At 42.1% G+C, this 20,255-nt stretch overlaps 1 protein-coding gene across 2 annotated transcripts in view; it reads left to right on the forward strand.

The window, feature by feature from the left end:
• FGGY (FGGY carbohydrate kinase domain containing) overlaps positions 1 to 20,255 on the forward strand; it is a 302,075-nt gene that overhangs the window by 72,344 nt on the left and 209,476 nt on the right. For both annotated transcript variants that reach the window (XM_086753837.1, XM_086753835.1), the window contains exon 4: positions 10,608 to 10,672. The gene's annotated coding sequence lies outside the window, so the exon portion shown is untranslated. The remainder of the gene's footprint in view (positions 1 to 10,607; positions 10,673 to 20,255) is intronic.

A 20,255-nucleotide genomic window follows, 5' to 3' on the forward strand; every position in this document is an offset into this window, starting at 1 on the left:
GAAAGAAAGGGCTTTGCAGAGAAGATTAATAGTAAACAATGTTAATCTAAATGTATCTCAGACATAAAATATCACATTCCTTCAGGCTTGCCTTGTCAGGGGGTCCTGGCATTAACCATTGTACTGTGGGGATAGCTACACAAAGACAGAGTAGAGCTAAAACGGAGGTATGTTTTTGTTGTCATTTGACTGCTGAAGCTGCAGCAGTACAATGAGGTCTCTCGCTTGTGCTACTTTTAGCAGTTGAGTTCAGGGCTTCCAGGTTGAGATCTAGTTCAAGGGCAGAGAAGTGAACAGAAACATTTGCAGCGACTTCACGGTGGTTTGAACAAATTCTCCACGCCGCTGCAAAAGAGAAGAGTCAGACTGGGGTCTTACAGATGGATTAGTCCCCCGTTATAGCCCGTGTCTGCCTCTTTACTTATTTAATTATGTTTATAGGTCAGATCAAATATAAGTTGGAGGCAGCTTGCTTTTAAAGTCTCTACTGTACTCAGTATAGCAAAGCATCTGGCAGGACGATTTCATTTCTGACTCCCACTGTTAATGGCATGGCTCTGGGCCTTGGGGTAGGCAGGCTATCCTTATCACCTTGGCAGGCTTCCAGCTCCAAATAATAATCCATTAACGTCTGCTCTGCTGGCATTCTTGCCAAATACAAGGGATATCTTTTAAATAAACATTGGCAGTTCCCAGTCGGAGGAAAGAGAAAGGGAGTAGAGGAAAAACAATCCTTGACATTTCGGTGACTTTGCAGGGCTAGCTGACACCTGGTACCACCCTTATCTGCGGGTGTTTACGCAGAGCTGCAAAACACAGCTTCTTCTGTTGGCTCTTTTGCTTTCTTTAAATAGAACTGGAAAGACTTATAATGATAGGAGTAACTTTCCTGGATAGGCTCTCTTTTCTTTGTGTTTTTTTTTTTTTTTCCAGGCCAGGGAGACCCCTGTGTTAACATCTGTGCTCCTGTTTTCCTCTAAAGTTAGGCAAGAATAGTGTAGAAGGCTTGCGTGCCTCGTACTTTGCCAGCAGTATTTTTTTTCCCACAGTTTTCCTCCCTAGTGAATTCAATACAATGCAGATTTACTTTCATGGGGGCACTTTCCCACCTGACTTCCTATCTCTTCGTCCATCAAACCAAACAGCCACGTTGAGCTGCCAGCAATCAGAGCAAAACTGGGGCTCACCCTGTTCTCCGCGTTCCTTGGAAAGTGCTTTTTCTGTTTGTTTCAACCATTTCTCTTTCTTTCTCTGTAGCTGAACTCTCAATGACAGCTTAAAGTTTATTTTTCCAGCTGTTATGTTTTGCTTAATAGCAATAAAATTACTTGTTTGGATGTTTCACAGTATCAATAAATGAGCTGTCTAGATTTTATTTTTGCAGTCCAGTTAAGATCTGGAGTAGGATTCATTCTTCCAGAATGCGATTGGGAGACAGTAAGATATTTATTGTTCACAGAATAACATGGGGCCACAGCTAGAGTTTGGTACCCATGTCTGGAACTGGATTTCATTCCTGCTTGTTTTGCCTTGATTCACTGATTGCACTGATGCTACCTTAGTGTCTATCAGAGGTAGCTAAGGGCACAAACAAACTCTCTTTTATTCCATCTTTATAACAAGTTAAAGACTGGACAGTAGTTTGAAGGATTTGAAGTCTTGATTGTAAGAATATTTTAGTACTTAATTCTCTCCTGCTAATGACTTGGATTTGATTTGCAACTACTCCCTTGCCAAAATTTCCTCAAATTTTATATTGCACTTGCAGTGTTAGATTTTTCTTGCTCCTTTTCATCTGAGTGGTTGAGGCTATTCCTGTCTTTCCCTCAGTTTCAAAATAAACACCATTCCCACTCACGATTAAACTTCCTATCAGGTTAGCATTGTTCCTGATTTTTCTGATGTGCAGCTAAAAGTTTCCTCTCACCCCATCGCTTGTGTGTGGGATGGGGCAGAGCGAGGCTCCCTAACTGCTAAAGGGCACAGAGACCAAATGGCAAAGTGCAGAATCCATTTTTTGACCAGATCCTCATTTTGGGGCATTAAACATCTATGTCTCAATACTTCCCTTTTTGAAACACGGTGACATTTGATTATGTGAATGTGTTTTCAATGAAGATAACTTAATCACCAGCATTCGGAGCTTGTGTATCTCCTAATTAAAATGGAACCAATCTGAATCTCCCAAAATGAATCTTTGCTGTATTTTTAGTTCAATATTTTGCTCCACCCCTGGCCAGCCTGTATATGGTAAACCTTCTGCTATTTCCTGCTCAATTATTTAATGCTGGAGCCAAGCTAGTTTCAGTTCCTGAAGCAGAACCAAGCAAAGCAAATGTGGTTACAGTGGAGTTAGCTGGAAGCATTCCCAAAAGATAGCAGATTTACTCCCAAGTGCACACTGATCCACCTACGGTGGAAAAGAAACCTCATTTACAAATCATAACCTCTGCACTCTGCGTAGAATCTGTCCGGACACTTACAGGCCTTTGTTAATAGTCTGTACTTAAAAAGAATTATGAAGAAGTGTTCAATTCTTACGCTGTAGGCTCTTCACAAGCAGACTATAATTGAAAATACTGTTAAGCATCTTTGCAGTGAAAGTTATCCCCTCAGCTGTTGAAATATTACAGCTGAAGTGTAAAAAGGGAGCAGACAAGAGAAGAAATGTGTAATTTAGACTTCAGGTTAGTCCGTGAGGGCTTTCTCCTCCCAGGGAAACAGCATTGTTGGCCCCCTGAAGTACGAGGGTGAAGGGTAAATGATTGCAAAATTGCTGCATTCAGTGGAAGCTGTCAGTCTGTGCCAGGTGAGCTCTATATTCTGCTTTCCTGAAAGTAAGCCTAAAAAGCACTTTGTAGAGTACTCCGGTGGAGTTCTGCAAAACTCTCAGCAGTACCTGCTTCCCTTGGATGGTAGAGCTTGTAGGGCAGAGAGAATATTTACCATGGTTTGCCAAAGAAACATCTGCATTTCTCCTCCAGTAACTTTTTCACCTATTGTTCAAATTAGAAAGGTAGAGGCATTGAAAATAAAATCCTATATGTTTAGTGAAAATAAAAAAGTCGAATACAGTGCAGGGGCCCAAGTTGTTTCTCCCGCTGCTGTGTCTCCCCCTCTCCCCAGGGGATGACTGCAGTAGAGGTGAAACACTTACTGCACACTGGGGAATCCGTGTAGGAATTAGTCTCAAGGAACAAAATCAATGGCAAATCTGGCTTCGGCAGCCCTTCTATTCACAGAGCTAATAGCTTAAATAAAAGAATGCAGTAACAGAGGCGCTTTGCTTCAGGCCTCTCTCTTTTAGAGACTCTGTGAGTATTTTCTAACCCAGATTTCAAGAACAAGAATGTGTAGCTGTGCTGGAACAAGTGCTATTTTTAAGTTTCCTGTGGTTTGAGAAATTGTCAGATTTCTCTGTCTGAAGGATTGAGGGATCTAGAAAACCAGTTCTGAGTTTCTGGTATGAATGTTGAATGAATACAAAAATGAATAGACACTGATTTTCTGCATTGTGGCAGATGAAAGAAGATTAAAGATCTCAGCTATGCTAATGTCAATCCAGAGCAGCTCCAGCAACTGCAGGCTTTAGTTAAATAAATATTATTTAACCTAGTTGAGGAAAATCCCTCCACTACTACAAAACAAGTTTTTCCACTCCTACGGGTCATGACCGTATACAGAAGCAACCCACGCTGATAACCTGTTGCACAACTGATACTGAGTAAGAGTTTTCAAAGAGCAAGTCTCTGCACCTGCTGACCTCCGGTCTGTCTAGCAGGCCTGTTCAGGTTTAACTGATGCCAGCTGCCATCTCCTGTGTGTATCTCATCCCAGCCACTTGTCAGTTGTGCACGAGTGATGCCTTTTCTTGGTGCGAGCAGAGACGTATGTATGTGTATCGTAGTCAATGTCCCATTGCACGTGGGAAGATGCTGTCTCCTCACTTCACCGGTGACGCTGTGCCTTACCTCCTGCTCTGTGGGTTTTGTTAAGGCATTTCTGGAGTTCTGCTGGCTCTCACTGGTATGGCTGTTCCTATATTTCTGTGTTATCAGGTCTGGTATAATGTGTGTTAAGACTACACAGTAAAAATACTCTTTTTTTTTTTGTTATTGTAACACCATAGGTGCTATTTATGGGTTTGACATGCTCCCCTGACACAGCCTTTCTTGTTTCACAGCCAGCAGCGCCTGTGAACATCTTTCTTCTTTGTCTCTCCTGCCCATGTATTCCCATGCCCCATAAATATCAATAGCTCTGATTAAATAGAAAAGAGGCGCAGTGCCAGTACGTGTATATTGGCACAGAGGAAGAAGAGGACAGAGAAGAGGTACGAGTTTTGTTTTTATGCAGACTGAAACATTACAGTAGCAGAAACGATGGCACTTACAGTAAAGTCACAGTCTCCTGAATAATGTAATTCCATCATTGCCTGGAAACGTAGCACTTACACAGGGATGTATTTCACTCTTGAGTACAAGTATAGCATCTCAGCAAATGACTATGACTTTGTACATCCAGGAGATCGTGTTGGCTCATGCACCTTCGTTGACCACAAGACTTTTTTCCAGCAATGCTACTTGCACAGGCCTTCCCGGGCACCTTTGAACCAGCTTACCTTCCAGACCACGTGTCGCCTCTGCAGGCGGAGGGACCCCGATGAGGTTGCGATGGGAGTCTGCTGCTTGCTCTTGTGTAGACTAAGAGAAAGCACTGCATTGCTCCTTGCAATTCAGCAAGTTACTGGAGGCATACACCACTCTTTGAGGCTTTTTTTTGACTTTGTTTGATATTCTCCTCTCTGTTTCCTCATCTGAATGAACTTCAAGGCACTGACACCTTTCCCACATCCTCCGAGTTTGGCTGACGTATGACCTTCAGTAGTGGAGCACAGCAGCGGTCTCTTCTGATTCACACAAATTTACAAGAATCCAGAAGCCTTTCCTGGGTGACATTAGATCAAAGAAACCAGGAGGACGGTTCTGCCCATCTGGGGGCATGAGGCAGCAAATATACAACGCTCAGCAGGGACTTCTGTATGAGAAACATCATCTTTTATACCATACCATACACTGATCCTAGAAGCTTTAAAAATCCGATATGGGAATGATACACAAATGAGCAGTTGCATGGCTTATAAAATTCTGGTGTGGCTTTACATTGCAAAATAACACATCTGGCATCTAGCTGAGAGAGCTTTTTCACGTTTTTTCCCTAGTCAAAATGCTTTCTCCAGGGAAAAAATAAAAGTCAAATTGCCTGAAATGACATGCTTTCACTATTAGCTGTGTACAGCTATCTGCCCTATGAATGTGGAGAAAACATCACATACACAATCACCACATTATGCTGTTGACCAAAACAAAACTGGAAAATTTTAAGAACAACCGCTGTATAATGTCAGATTACCACAGTGTCTGGTTTGGGGAGCCTCCTTCTCTTCCTTCAGAGTTATTATGCCAACATATGAAAGAGAAAACTAAATGGAAACCAAGAAAGATATCATTTTCCCTCTTCCCACCCCCCTCCCTCCCTGCTTTCTTTTCCTGTTGGGAGTGTTTCTGTTTGTCGGAATAAAACGTTCCCGTTCCAGTATAACTCCGATTTCAGATTACTTGCCAGCCTGGGAAGCTGTTATGCAGGTTGCCCTTAAATAGCTTGCATTTGACTGCAGAGCACCTGTTAGTTGATTGGGAGACAGTAAAATTCAGGGCAAAGGCTTCCCAAACACAAAGGATTGCTTGTGGAAAAAGACCTTGTTGATCTTGGATGAAGTTATAACCACCGCTTGATGACTTTAGTGAGGCGCTGTATGGTGCACTAAGCCTGTACATGTGTTTCTGTGTGTGAAAAAACAACACCTGAGCTAAACAGAAGAGAACAGACCTAAACCGAGTCTCCTCCTAACGGTCTTTCTTCAGGTGTGTTTTATGGAACACTTTTGAAAGGACTTTTTGTGTAAGCCCCTTGGAAACTCTTTTCAAAGTCCCTGCCCAGAAGCCCTGGAGCCTGTGGGCCACCTTCCTGCTCGGAGCTTGCCTCTTGTCGCTCACATCTTTCCAGTTCAGACCTTGGTCTGTCAGGTCAGGTGTTGCAGATCCTGCAAGAGCCTTTTGCCTTGGTGGGAGGTGGAGGAGCTTTAAATAAATGAGAATTTTTACAGAAAAGTGTTCTCTCTTTATCCCAGTCACTCTTCGTTCAGCTGTTACCGCACACTGCTGCACCCTTAACGTTGCTTCGTGCCTCCTGTGTGCTCTGCTCTCCGGAGGCATTATCCCTTCTGTGAGAGTCAGCTTTGCGTTCTGACTCATTCACTATTGTGTTTGTGGTTAGTTTTATGGGGCGAAGCAACTGGGATAACCTTATGAGGATCAAAACAGAGTACTTTTAAGAGACACATGGTTACAGTATTAATTTTCAAATACGTTTAGGAATAATATTGACATTAATTTGTTCTTTACAGGAGCATGCTTGTTTTGAAAGACAGGAGAGCAAAAACTTTTCATGATAACATAGTTCATGAATGAAATAACTTATTCATTTTCAGAAATTTTGTTTTAAAAGAGCTACTCTAAACTGCCAGGATTCATGAAGCTGTTCCCTAGAAGACATCAGTCTAATCCAGAGCCCACTAGAGTCCATGAACATCTTTTTGGCTTGCTGACTTGGTTTCCAGTAAAGGACTGAGTTACGAAATTTGGTGACACCTCTTGGTCATGCTAACTTGTGTCTGTCGGATCTCCCCGCTCCTCAGGACCTCTCCTTTTGTGGTTCGCTTGTAGTCTTTGACTTTGGTAGCAAGAGTTGTTACTCACTGCGAAGCTTGTCAAAATTTCTGCAATTTAGTGAACTAGCACAATATGAGCAGCATCGCCCAAAATGCTTACGGTGAACAAAGCCATACTGCTATGTTTTTGGCAAACAGCGATATTCTGAATACTTGCAGGATCTCTTCAATAACGGTTGCATCCTCTCCCAGCAGCTCTCTCAGGTGCTGTTGTGCAGGCTGATGCGGAGGCTGCTTTGCGCAGGAGTGAGATTTGCCACTGGACAGGGCAGCCTGCTCCGTCTGTAGTGCCTGCAGGAACCAGGTAGGAGCTGGTAGTTATTCAAGTTACTTCATACCTTTCTTTTAACATTTCAACCAGAAATTAGTTATTTCTTAACCCCTGTGCAAGGCAGCTCTTCTGCAATCTTGCCAAGTTTGGGATTTACCACCTCACCACACACACACAATACCTTCTACCCCACTCCAAATGCCAGGAAGAACACAGTCCATGTATTTGAACGTAAGGCATCCAGGCTCAGGTCGAGGGAAAGCCAAGCAGTACACCGATCACATGCAGCAAGCTGATCTTTTGCTCCGGTTTTTGTTTTAAACCTGATTGTTTGTGCGGGCTGGATTCTGAAACATTTGGTTTGGAGCTGGACAAGCAGAACCGACAAACTGGATGACTGCCCGGTGTGCTACGACAAAGGCAGAGAAAGGAGCCTCTGGTATCATTCAAGTGCTTGACTGGTTTTTTCAGTAGGTATTTTTTCAGTTCACAGCAGGCCATTGACACTAGAAAGTGCAGCCACAGCAACCTCAGTGGTGAAACTGCCGCTGTTACAATCGGAGGGAGATAAAGTAAAGTATTTGTTGGAGTGGCAGTACCAGGAAACGGCTGAGACATCACATGACGGAGGATGTGCACTCTGTAGCAGAGGGATGTATTTACTTACAGGCTAGCCTTCCACCAGACTCGACCAAAGGCACATTTGGCTAGTTAATTTGAATTACCTGACCCACTTGCAGTAGGGAATTGTTATATAGATAGTACAGACCTGCCCCACCCTTAGCAGGCAGGCAGACTCTTTGCCAAAACGGTCTCGCTCAGCTTCGCAGAATATAAAATATTGTACCTTTCTAGTTAAAGCTGTTGTTGCAAAGACATTAGAAGCTGCTGCTGTTCCAGTAAACTGCTCCAGTTCTTGGCATTAGATCATTGTGGAGAAAGCCTTAAGGATTTACCCTCTTACCACCACCTGGAACACAAATCACACACAAAAAAATAAGACTGAAATTTTTCTTAAGGTGCAAATCACTTGCTTCTCCCACTGATGAGAAAAGCTCCCAGGCCTGTAATGAAAGCTGCACTTACTTAGCACGCATAACGTGCTTGGTAATTAATTATTGTTAATTGATGGATGAGTTTAAAATTTTAGGCAAGATGCTTGAAACATTATCTACAAGTTATCATTTTTTTTTTAAATGCTGTTGCTAATATAATAACTCTTAACTGTGAATTCTTTTCCCTACAAATAGATGAGATTTCCCCAAAATCTGTGGCCTGCACCAATGTTGACCTTTAGCATAACCCTGCAAATTATCACCAAAATACGATTTTGATCTTGCTTACAGCAGAATACAGTTGGAGAAAGTCCATGAAAAGACAGCAGATTTATACTGATGCAGCTAAGAGCAGGTCTGGTCCAAAATAGATTTTAAAGAAAGAGGACTTAATTCAAATTAGAATAATGATGGCCTTTGCTTGGGCTGTAGGAATACGTAATGATAGAAAAGGCAGAAGGGAAGAACTGCTTATAGAGGAGTCTTGTCTTCTACTGCACATATATCTCAGTTTAATTTTGCTTATATTTTGTGAGACTTTTATGTTATGTGAGGCTTATCTTATGTGAGACTTCAGATACTGATACTTAAGATGCTGGGCTGGGCTGGAGCAGTTCATTTAGCCGGAACTGAAGTGAAAATTTTATTTCCTTCTAAGATCACTTCTCAGAGTTAAAGGGGTAACTTTTCATTTTATAAAACCTGGGTGCGATCTTACTTGTCCTCCTCTACAAAACCAGTGACCGTTCGCTGAAGCTGACCCGATCGATCTGCATACGTGGGGCTCGTGTATGGCCGCTGACTTCTCTGCCCACCGCGTGCTCACTGCCTGGGTTGGGTAGGCTTAGGAGAGACCACAGCCAAGTTAAAAAGGATTTCTGCTCCTGTTCTTCTGGATCGTTAGCCACCTGTGTATGATTTTAAGGCTTTGGGCTCAATGGGGGATTTTAATGCACTATAGGCAAAGATGCATAAAGGACATAGGCACCCAGCTGGGATTTGGAAGCCTTAATTAGGATGATACTTTGCCTGCACAGTGAGTTGGGAGAATTCGGTGCCTGGTAATGGGATTCACATGTACCAGTACTCTGAGTGGGGGGATTGGGTCAGCGAGCTGGAAAAATGCTGAAGAAAAGGATAGGTTTCTGCACTTCACTTGGCACCTAAGTCCTTTTCTTGGATCTGACTCTGAATGCTGAAGTTTTAGTAATATGTACCAGTCAGCCTGTGTTTACAATTCCACTGAATTTCCTTAGGGAAATAAATCAAATTAAACTTTTTTTTTCATTTGACCCTGTTAGTGAAGTAGAAAGCCTAACACCAAACTGCACTGGAGGCCCAGCGCTATACTGGAGCCACACTTCCCTTGTTTCCATTCTATTTATGAATGCCCCTCATCAACTAATCACTGTTTGGCACAGTATTAAATTTAATCACTGAACTCCAAAACGTTGTAATGTGTCTACCTACTCCATGGTTCCATTTGAATGGAAATTTTCTATCTCGTTTAAAGACTATTAAAGCCCTGCCTTTCTTGTGCTGAACAAAAGGGTATTGTTTACTTTGTTTTTCGTTATTTTTGTATTCAACAAAAGATTATTATTCTGTCTCCTCAGTGCCGAGATTCTTGTGAACATGTAGACCTCCTCTCTACTTGCTTTTCTTTCCCATGGGTGACTACAAAATAGAAAAATTTCCTTCACACAGGAGCTTACGCTTGAAATGCACAAAAGCAAATGTTATTTGTCTAAACTTTCAAGGTTGTCCTAATGAAGGTATTAATTAAAAAGTTGATGTGAGGCAGAACTGAATCAAGAGAGAAAGTTACAAGGTACAGCAGCAGTTGCAATGAGAATAATGCACATTTATGATTAAGAATGAATCTTTCACGATATAAAAACATTTTTTAGTTAAAACTTTTTGACCTTTTAGGAGCAAACCCACAAACATGTAGTTGTTTGTTTGGATCCTATTATTGCCATCGCAATGTAACCTAGGGAGAACAGCTTTTTTGATCCTACAACTAGGCAGCCTGTGGGCAGGAGAGCAGAGTTCTCGCTTTTTGAGAGCTAGCAGCCCATTCACAGTGGGTTGACTTTCAAAAGACCCATTTATTGAATGACGCAAGGTGCAGATTATGACTCACTCCGCATAGGTTAACTTTGTAAAAATCAACCTATATTCATCTTCCTAGCACCTACACAGCTGCATAATGTATTTATTATCTCTAGGGTCCCATTAACCCTTTTAGAGGCTTAAAAGTGCTCTGTAATACAACCCAGACAAACTGATGTTCTTATCTAGTGCATTGAAGTTTTTCCTCTTTATCAGTGGTGACTAGTGAACAGCAGATTCTCTTCCCTCTGGCCAGGATTAGGTCACAGAGTGGCCCAGCAGGCTGATTTTGAACATTTCCTCCTGTTCTAACAGCCCTCATAAAAAATACAGTGATTGCTGCTGTTGTTTGCTGATACGTGACACTGTTTTCCAGATCTCAACCAGATGAACCAGGTACTCCTCGATCTCCGAGTCCTCTAATGCTCTTGCAAAGATACTGTAAGTAATCATTGTTTATTATAAACAGCTTTTTAAGCAGAAGTTTGGTGCTAGCCCAGTGCATTTTAGTAGTCTAAACATCTTGTATTTCCCACTTGTATCGCAACCTACTTTTAATGGTGGATTCAAGGGTATGGGAGCAGTTTTGCCATGTCTGCAAGGCCTTTAAAAGGACAGAACCACCTCTTCACCTTCTCCACCCATCTCCTTCCCCATCTTCCCTCCTTTCAAAGGGAGAACATCAGGAAGTTTGGAGATTCAGATGTGGTTCCTAGACCTGTGTCAATGAGGAAGGTCTACCACGCTGCTGGAAATGGTGCGCAGCCACTTGTTCCTGTATTTCAGCTCTTCTTCCTCTCAGGAAACCTTGACTTGAAGGGAAGGAAAACCCCAAATGACTTTTGTACATGTCATTCATTGCAAAAAATGGTGGTTGCTTAAAAAAGGGTATCAGCTTACGTGCATGGCTTCATTTCTCCACTTACTCCTCTACTGCACATGTTACAAATAATAACAGCTATTACAGGACTGGGTGGATGGGATGCACACTAAGAAATGAAGCATCTCTTTCTTTGAGAGGAGCAGTCCTAACTTAGCAGAATTTTCCTTGTCTGGTAGTATGGCTGGACCAGAGGAGGGACTGCACCTTCTCTTATTTCTGTGGGTGAAAAAATACTGCAAAAAGCCTTTCTCCAATGTTGAATCAAACACTGAAATTAATTTACTTCCTCTCTGTTCATAAATACTACCTGTCAGCTTTCTGCAAGCCACAGTATGCTAACCTATTTGCAGAGATTCCTACAGAAAGGCAATGGCAAAATTGTGTGTAAGATTATTTACAGCAAACTACTGTGAAAAATGAACGTTGGCCAGATACTTGTCTGTGTCTTTGCTCAGGGAACACGTATTACCCTGTGACTTTCATGGTCAATCACATCTAAACATATAATGTGAGTTTCAGAACACAGGTAGGCAGCAGATTGGAATTGAGTCTGAAGATATATATGCTGTTGTTTGTAAACCCGTAATAAAACTTATTGAGTACTGATGAATAATAGATGCATTTAAAGGAAATTATGGTCTGCTCCTGTTTAATCTTTGGGAAGAAAAAAGCAAATTCACTTATGAATTCTCTGAAATGGTTTATTCTTTAAGACAGAACAATGGAGGCTTGGTACGAAACTCACTGGAATCAATAAAAAGACCCCCATTTTATGCCCCAAGTTTGTATCCACACACAAGTCTGTTATGGCAGCTGCCACCTTTACTAACACACCGGCGTTCGGACCAGGTTCCTCCAGGGCTACAGCGGTAACAGCTCTTAAGTCTGTCTGAAAGAGTCTGATATTCCCTGTGGATCAGGCACAGAGGTGGACCTGTAACACCCACTCACCTGTGCGTTACGTCAGTTAGTCTAGTATGTGCTGTTCCAGTTGTAGCTCTTGTAAATTAAACAGAGAAATAAGCTGCTTTTTTTTTGCTTCATGCAACTGCTGAAATATGATCCAAGGCTCAGGTAGGTTCCAGCTGTGATCTTGCTCCTTGGTTATGAACATACATTTATGTTCTCAAGACATTAGAGCTCCTTCTACACAGGCAAAAATTGTAAAAACAAAATGAACAACGTTCTCTGTGTACAGTAGAGTTATTTAAAGTGCCTGAGGGTTTGAACATAAGCAGACACAGTGTTCGCATACAATATAAGCAAGACTTCTGGGTTTTGGCATTTAAAATGACAATTAAAAATACAGCAGGCGTGTTTCGGCAGCTTTATGGGATGCCATAAACATCCAGAAAAGGATTCCAGACAAAAGTAAAGATTCACAATAAGAACTGTTTGCTTCTTTTTGTTTCCTACCTTGATTTTTAGTGTGATGTGTTGTGACCAAACACCAAAAAAACTACTAAAAAAAGTAAAGGGCAGAAGGTGTCTCACTCATTGGAAGCTGTTGTACAACAGAAAATGCTGCTTTGGGAGTGTCAAAGTTTACCATCTGGATGGCTCTGTTTTGGTAGTTGTTTTATCTTCCTACTAAAAAGCCCCAAACAACTCTGGAAGGTGAAAACCAGAGACAGACACAATAGATTCAAAATCTCTCCCTGGCACAAGTTTGCATACCGTGACACAATCTGAATTTTCTTAGATATATCTATCACAGGAACGATGCTACTGCATAGTCACTCAGCTACTCCCCCTGTAGCCTCCTGACAGCCTGCTGTGGATTACAAAATTTTGTATTGTATCGTGCACCTTTAAGCAACGTAGTGTTTACAAATTTCTAAGGCACCTCCTGTTGTGAATGTTTTAGGCATTAAGCTAAGGTGAGAAGAAGAACCTGAATCTCAAGTTAGGGATTTAATTACAAGGCCTTTCTTCCTCAATGCTTTTTTTCCTACCACTTGTAAACCTTTTGACAAAAAGAGTTCCTTGTTTTTGTACCTGAATTTCTCCTTAATCTACTCCTTAATCTCCAAAATTCTTTGAAATGTTGTTACGACATTGGGTGGAATTTCCTCTGAGATGGTCAGCTCTTTCCTAGGCTTAAAACGGGAGACAAATTGCCGTTTGTTTTTAGGTAGTTCTGAAATCCATCTCTTCTCTTTATGACACTTCAGCAATATATTTTGTTCTGTGCATGTGTGGAAACCACATCACCATCAACGGACCCACCTAATGATGCTCAGCCAAAACAAATCCCCCCAGCTCTCCTGGGTTTCTCTCAGTCCCCCTCCTGTGACACCGTAGGAGTCATACATGGCTTCTTTTCTTCTTCCACTCTCACTTTTGCCTTCTGAAAAAAAGGTAAAGTTCTGTACAGTTTTTGAGGTGTTTGCAGGGAATTTACCTTCTTCTATGCAGGGGCCAAGGACAATTTAGTTTCTTCTTTCTTGTCACTGGACACCAGCACTGGAATCAGGGCTAAGTGAGAATGAGGTTCCTGCCAGCCCTGAGTTAAGCAACACTCGGCATTAGCCAACCAGTGTCTCCATCAGGGCAGGAAGTGCACAAACCAGTCCACAGGGACTGGGAAGGAGACCTCTGCCAGAAAAGAGGGAGATAGAGGGTATCTTAGGGTTACACTTGTTTCCTGTGGCTGCGCATTTGCTTTGGCTTGACTTTCCTTTCCCCTCCCCCTTACCACAATTCAAGACTAAATAGGAGCTTTTTTTCCCCCTCTACCTGTATTTCTTTCCTTTAATTAGGTGATAATTTTGCAATCTGAGGGCTTCAGAGGCAATCCCATTCTCTCTTTCTACCTTGCTATTTGTAACCTCTTGTTCCTGACCCTGCCACAGTTGCAATGCCCTGTTGTGAAACAAAGTTCAAAGGTCTTTTTTTTTGTTTGGTTGTTTTTTTACCTTGCATTCCTTCCCTTTCCCTTGCACTTCTGCTCAGTGTAGCCTCAGCAGCTCTTTTCCCCCCCATGAAGCATCAGGCACATCCCTCAGGCCTCCTGCTGAAATCTTCACCTCCCTCAAACACAACCTTGGGCTGGATCTCAGCCCTCATGCAGGTGAGCAGCACAGAACAAAGTTCAGTTCCACTTAAGAGCTGTTTAAGAGGGCGTGAGATAGGGTGCAATTTTAACACTCATCCTCTGTGCAGGATAAATTTGATGGTAATTGCGGTGAACTTTCTGGCTATGAGCAATGTTGTGTGCTTATTCCTTTGCAATATCAGCTATGCGACTTCTGCATTTATACGATCAACCTGAAACCCTCTTGGTGAACTAAGGTTTGCAATTGCTGCTATCACAAAAATCGTAACAGGAAAAGAAGTTGTGGTGTGTTTCCAGAATGCTGTCTCCAACCCATATACCTTGCTGAACGTTGCAGACAGCTTCTCTGGTGATGGAGATGTGGAGCTCATCTGAACACGGAGCAGACTTGAACAATCTCTTCCCACCTGTCCAGCAACACTGACTTGTTCCTTGCCTTTCATTTGTTCCTGCTTTGCCCAGGCTAGTCACGACCAACACGACTTCAGCTGTTTGGACAAGTGTCTCACAAGCCGCTGCACCTCGGTCTTACAAAATTTATCTTACTGTTCAAAACAATTCCTCACACTCCTTGACATTTACTCCTATGGGTATTTGTAGGCTGCTATGTCTGCCCTTACTTGTTGTTTAACTTAGCAATAAACATTTAGCTCTGTCCTCATAAATCATTTCCCCTCTGCTCTTTAGCTGCCTGTGCTCCTAAAACCAAAAATCTCAGACCCAGCCTACCCTTTCAAAGACTGCTCCACACAGGATTTTCTTGGTGGCACAAAATCATTGCTCAAGGCATGATTTCATTCCATGATCTTCTGCTGATTATACTGACCTAAGGATCTATATCAGCTGTTCTCTGGGTTTCTTTCCCATGTCCTCCCACATACTCTTAAGACTTGTTCTACCTTTTCCCCCAGCATTAAAATCACTAATTCAGGCTCCCTGTCCCTTCTCCCCAAGAGCACATCTTCTAGGAGTAACCGAGGCTGCAAGGAGTGTCCCTGCTGCCTCTGTTCCCACTTCCTTCATCCCTCACTCTTCCCTGAAGGACTTCTCTGCAGCCAAAAGCTGGTTCCCAGGGTCAGCTGGAACGTGGGCTTCCACAGCACGTCTCCTGGGATCGGTGTCTGGCGGGTGCAGCTCCCTGGAGCCGGGTAAGGAAGAGTAACTGGCTGGGTTCAAACCTCTTCTGCCCAGATCCGCAGCAGGAGCTGGTGGGCAGGAAGCTGGGGCAGGGAGCTTACTGGCCAGCTGGGAGAGCATGGGGAAATTCTTGCATTTTTGTCTCTCCTGTGTGCACTTGTCTGCATTTTCAGAGTGGCTTGTCTGGACTTAGTGCGTATGAATTTCAGGAGCTTTGTGGTGAGACCAGAATGTGCTATTGATTAAGGCATCTTTGAAGGTATCTGGATCTTAAAACAAATTAATTGCCACAAAATGCCACCACAAAGAATTCAGGAGAACCCTGAAGAAGGTGCATTTATCCAGTTTATGAGGACACTTAGAGTGACTACAGTAAGGATTGAAAATAATTAAGAGTTATGTAAGGCACAGGAATTACTTCAGGGTGAAAGGCTTTGACTTTTAGGGAGAAGAAAGCAACTTCTTGTGGTCAGATTTGCCCATAGCTGTCTATTGCAAACTTGCTTTTACTATTTTGTTAAATTTTTGTTAGTGGTTGCAACCACAGATACCAGAAGGACCAGAGAGATCCCTTATCTGGCTTAGGATATCATCTCATCAGCGTAGGGCATCCTACCATCATGTGGAAAGAAGAGTATTGTTCTCTTTTTTTTAGCTGGTAAAAACTGGGAAATTGCAAAATGGTCATGAAAGCAAGAGACAGGATGTGAAGAAAGACATTTATTTTACTAAGAACTCAAATTTAGACAAGCTTCAAGTCTATGCTGCATTTCTTTTCCACTTGCACGTTCATTTTACCTCCTCCACTCTCATCTCATTTGTTACTGTGTTAAACATGGCCGGTTACTGCAGTGTGTTTTCTTTCAGGACTTTTTGTCTCCAGGTTGGAAGAATGGTCCATTTGCTTTGTAACAGAAGAAGAGTCCGGTTCTAAATTTGGGATGACTTGTTCAAAAACTACTTTTCTTTCACCTCTGATCTACAGACCCACCCTTTAAAACTCGGAGTATTTATTTTGATTTTTCTGAAGACTGAATTGTCTTCTGACATGAGCAAGAGGTCCTATAAGACCATGAAATAAATTAAATTGTATCTGGGAAGTTTAGTCTTGTTTGATGGCTTTGTTCAGTTATTCTGTTCATTATCTTTACATAAACATTAAAATAATACAATCATTACATTTTCTCCTCTAAAATAAAGGAGATTCTTACAAGAAACTTAACTCTGCATATTTTCTTTGTTTTCATATGAGTTTACACATGCACTTTTAAATTTTTGTTGAATAACTTCTTTAACCACATTTTTCTCCTCTGTTTACATCTCTTCAGACACAAGGCAAGCACAGAAGAAGCATTCCAAGTGTAACCAGAAAAAAAGAAAAGTCTGGTTTCTCCTTCAGATCTTTATAATCATGGAAGCATTGTATGTCTGTTTAAGCTGTTGTAGAAAAAGCCACTGTTTTTCAGCAAATTGTATTACGGCTTAGAAAACCACGGCATCATTTTCTGAAATTTGATTTTCTAGATCCCAAAATGCGAAAGAAGAAATGCAATAATCCACTTAGAAGTGAGGGTCTTTCATTTCTGCTTGGTTAGTTGTTTAGTAAAAGTTTAGCTATGTAAACACTTATTCATTAAGAAAGATTAGTCATTGCCATGCTTTCTGATACTCTGTTACCAGCTTTCATATTATTATTCTGGGCCTTTCTCAGCAGATCCGTGAAGTCTGACCTCTCTTACTGGCTTCTCATATTCCTTCATTATATATCAATCAGGCTAGAATGATGATCTGTATAGAAGCTCCTGGAAATACATGCATTAAGTATTGAGACAGCCCTGGCACTTGCTGCACATTTGTCAGACTGAATCAGAAACAAAGCTGAAATCCCTTCCAAAAGTGAGGTTGAACATTTAAAATGAACCAGAGGAGATGCCATTGGAAGCGTCCATGTTATCACTACACTCTCTTCTTTTAAAAGCATGAATACTGAAGCAGTCTGTCTGATAGAAACAGGTTCTGCACTAGTATTGTGCAAACAAAAAGGGAAACACTGCAGTTTAAGAACAGAGTAATATCTGCAAAAATATGCTGTGATCCCTCTGACCTCGTCCCGAGGTGTGAGCATGTTATAGGGAGCAATGTGGCACCAGGCTAACACCCTTTGTGATGGGTGGGTGAAACAGTTTCAGCTTTCTCTGCTGCCAGAACATCGGAATCCTTGGTTGAAGGCAGATCCCATGAATTGCTAACTGGTCTCATGGCCACTGACTCAGGGCAGCGTATATAAATTGGGTAACTAAAAGCTAATGACCTCCCCTAAAACATCTCTCCTCTTGAGTTTGAATGGGCCATTTTGTCCCACGACTAATTGCCCGTCTCTTCACTTGCATTTGATCCAGCCTCCACAGAAGGCAGTAGGAGTTATTTTTTTTTTATTTTCCTGGGAAAGGAATTGGACCCTGGCTTTAGCAAGTTAGTTTCTCTGAGCAGACTGCTGTGCAAGGTGTTGCTTAATGGTGCAGTCAGAGCAGGAATTCTGCAAGAGCCACAGGCTGATGGTGATTCTCTCGGTCCCACTCAGGAGAAGACACTTGGCAGACAGAGCAGAGTGGGCTAATCCATCCTCTAACAAGCAGAAGTGCATATTTCTGTGGCTTGCTCTGCAAACACCATCCCCTCAGAGATGGTGCATTTAGAGCACCACGAGTTGAGGGAAGTGAAGAGTGTTTCTGTCTACTTCCCAGACCATTTCTAAGCAAAAAAACCCCAAACCCAAATCAATTTAGAATTCAACTGACCTGAACATTAAATAGAATACATTTTAAAAGCCATGACTTTTTTCTGAGTGAGGATGCACTTAGAAAATTCCCTTTTTTTTTTTTAAACCATGTTTATACTGTGAGTTGTGGACATAAAATATATTGCTACTTCATACCTGGAGCTGAAAAAGGAACCAAGTACCTCTGGATGTCAAACATGGCTTTAATCTCCTTCGCAGCTTGTTTTGTTTTGTTTTTCTCTGTTTCATTTCCCTTTGCGGTGTTAAGCTCTGACCCTGAAAGGTGAGGAAGTGAAGGAAATGGAAGAGTGAAATTTGGGGAGTCTGATGTTAAAAAGCCAAGGGAACCACGAGGCAGTCTGTCTGGTTGTGAGACTGAAATGTAAGTGGACTCCTCAAATTAATTGCTTTGGAACCCACTTACTTATGTATGTGGACTCCCTTAAGCATAAGCCTTACATTATGTCACTGAGCTGGCATTCGGGCTTGATTTATGTTGGCACAAAACTGGCTATAAATCGCACGTGTGTGCCCGTAGTAGCCCCTTTTCAAACAGAGCATGTTTATAGAAACAGGAAACATGGCTGCCGCAGGAGCGCACCCAGCCTCTGCTGTGTCAACAGCCTCACAAATACAGGTATCCAGGATCTGCACACTGCCTTCATTTTCCATGTATTTCAACTCCATTGGTAACTTGGAACACCATTACCAGAGATTAGTGGTTGGTCGATGGAGCAAAAATGACTTATTAGGTGAAATTCTCTCTGCGAAAGATGTGTATCTGAACAAGAGCCACAATCCACATTTTAATCTTTTTCTTTTGTGCTCTATCTAATCTGTGGCTGGTATTTCATGGTGATAATCTCTATGGTTTTTTTCCCCTTTGGAGAATGAGGACACACTGTATTAATTATATCTGATTCTGCAGTCACATAATTTATCTTTAAAAAGGTACGCGTTTTCCTGTCTGAATAAATGTGAAGCCTTCAGGTCATGTTCAGGGAACTGTAAGCTCTTCACTGTTCTTCATAGCACATTAGACACTGTTAAATATATATAAGCACCATTCAAGATTTCCTTTAGGAGACAGAAAGACAGACATAAATGAAGATCAGAAAGAGCAGAGCATTTCTGGTGACTGAAAAAAACATATTCTTTGGTTCCTCAGGTGCGTTTATTTGCCTGTATTCAACCTGTTTGTCTTCAACCCGTTTGAGTTGTGAGATGCTATAAATAGGCAGAAATAACCTTCTCTGTGATCCATTTGGCTCTGCTGTGCCTGTAGTGAAATAAGAGGGGTTTTATACTTCAGGAATGCAGCACCCTTGACATCTTGTCTGTGACACTGATGAAACCCTTCTGAGAAGGGGAGAGATGAAGGTGATGGAGCCATAAGGTCCCTATCTCCTCCATCTGGGTTGACCTGAAGGCAAACTAAATGAGCTGCACACTGTAGGAGTTCCCTTTCGCAACATCCCTTTCTTCAGACTTTAAAAAAGTCTGCAACAGAGACAGTGGTGTTGTGTACACAAAACAGTCTCCTCTGAGTTTCTAAGGAGAACCGATGATGCAGGAGGAACCCTTTTTTTCATGTGGTATACACCCTCCTCTTTCTCTCCCTCCCTTGGGAGAATCCTTCTGTTGGTATTTAAGCAATCCAGGAGATTTTTTTAGGGCATACCTCATATTGGGGGTTGGAAGAAGAAAGATCTTCTTGTTGTCTTGGAGAGACTGAGGGGAAACGCATGTGAATGCTAAAGCCCAACTTCCAAATAAGAAATGCTGTTTGTCAGTGAAGATTAGATTGAAAGAGGAACTAGTACCAAAGTCTTTTAAATGGAAATACTCTACCTCTGGCACCTTCAGAGCTGACAGAAGGCATAAGCATTGCTCACAGGAGCATGCCCTTAGCACAGTGAGCTGTAGCGTTAACCGAGTAACTGGGAGAGCTTGGTCTGTTAGAATCATAGAATCATAGAATGGTTAGGGTCGGAAGGGACCTTCAAAGGTCATCTAGACCAACCCCCCTGCAAGGAGCAGGGACATCCCCAACTGTTCTCAGACTTTGCTGAAAAATAGCAGCAACTGTGCTGCAGGTCTTGCTTGGTGGATGTCGGTAATCTCAGAGACAATTTGAGTAGGCTATAGGAGTAGGACTTTTGTATTA

This window comes from Chlamydotis macqueenii, chromosome 8 (assembly GCF_036417535.1).
Source record: "Chlamydotis macqueenii isolate bChlMac1 chromosome 8, bChlMac1.mat, whole genome shotgun sequence".
Classification (NCBI taxonomy): Eukaryota; Metazoa; Chordata; class Aves; order Otidiformes; family Otididae; genus Chlamydotis; species Chlamydotis macqueenii.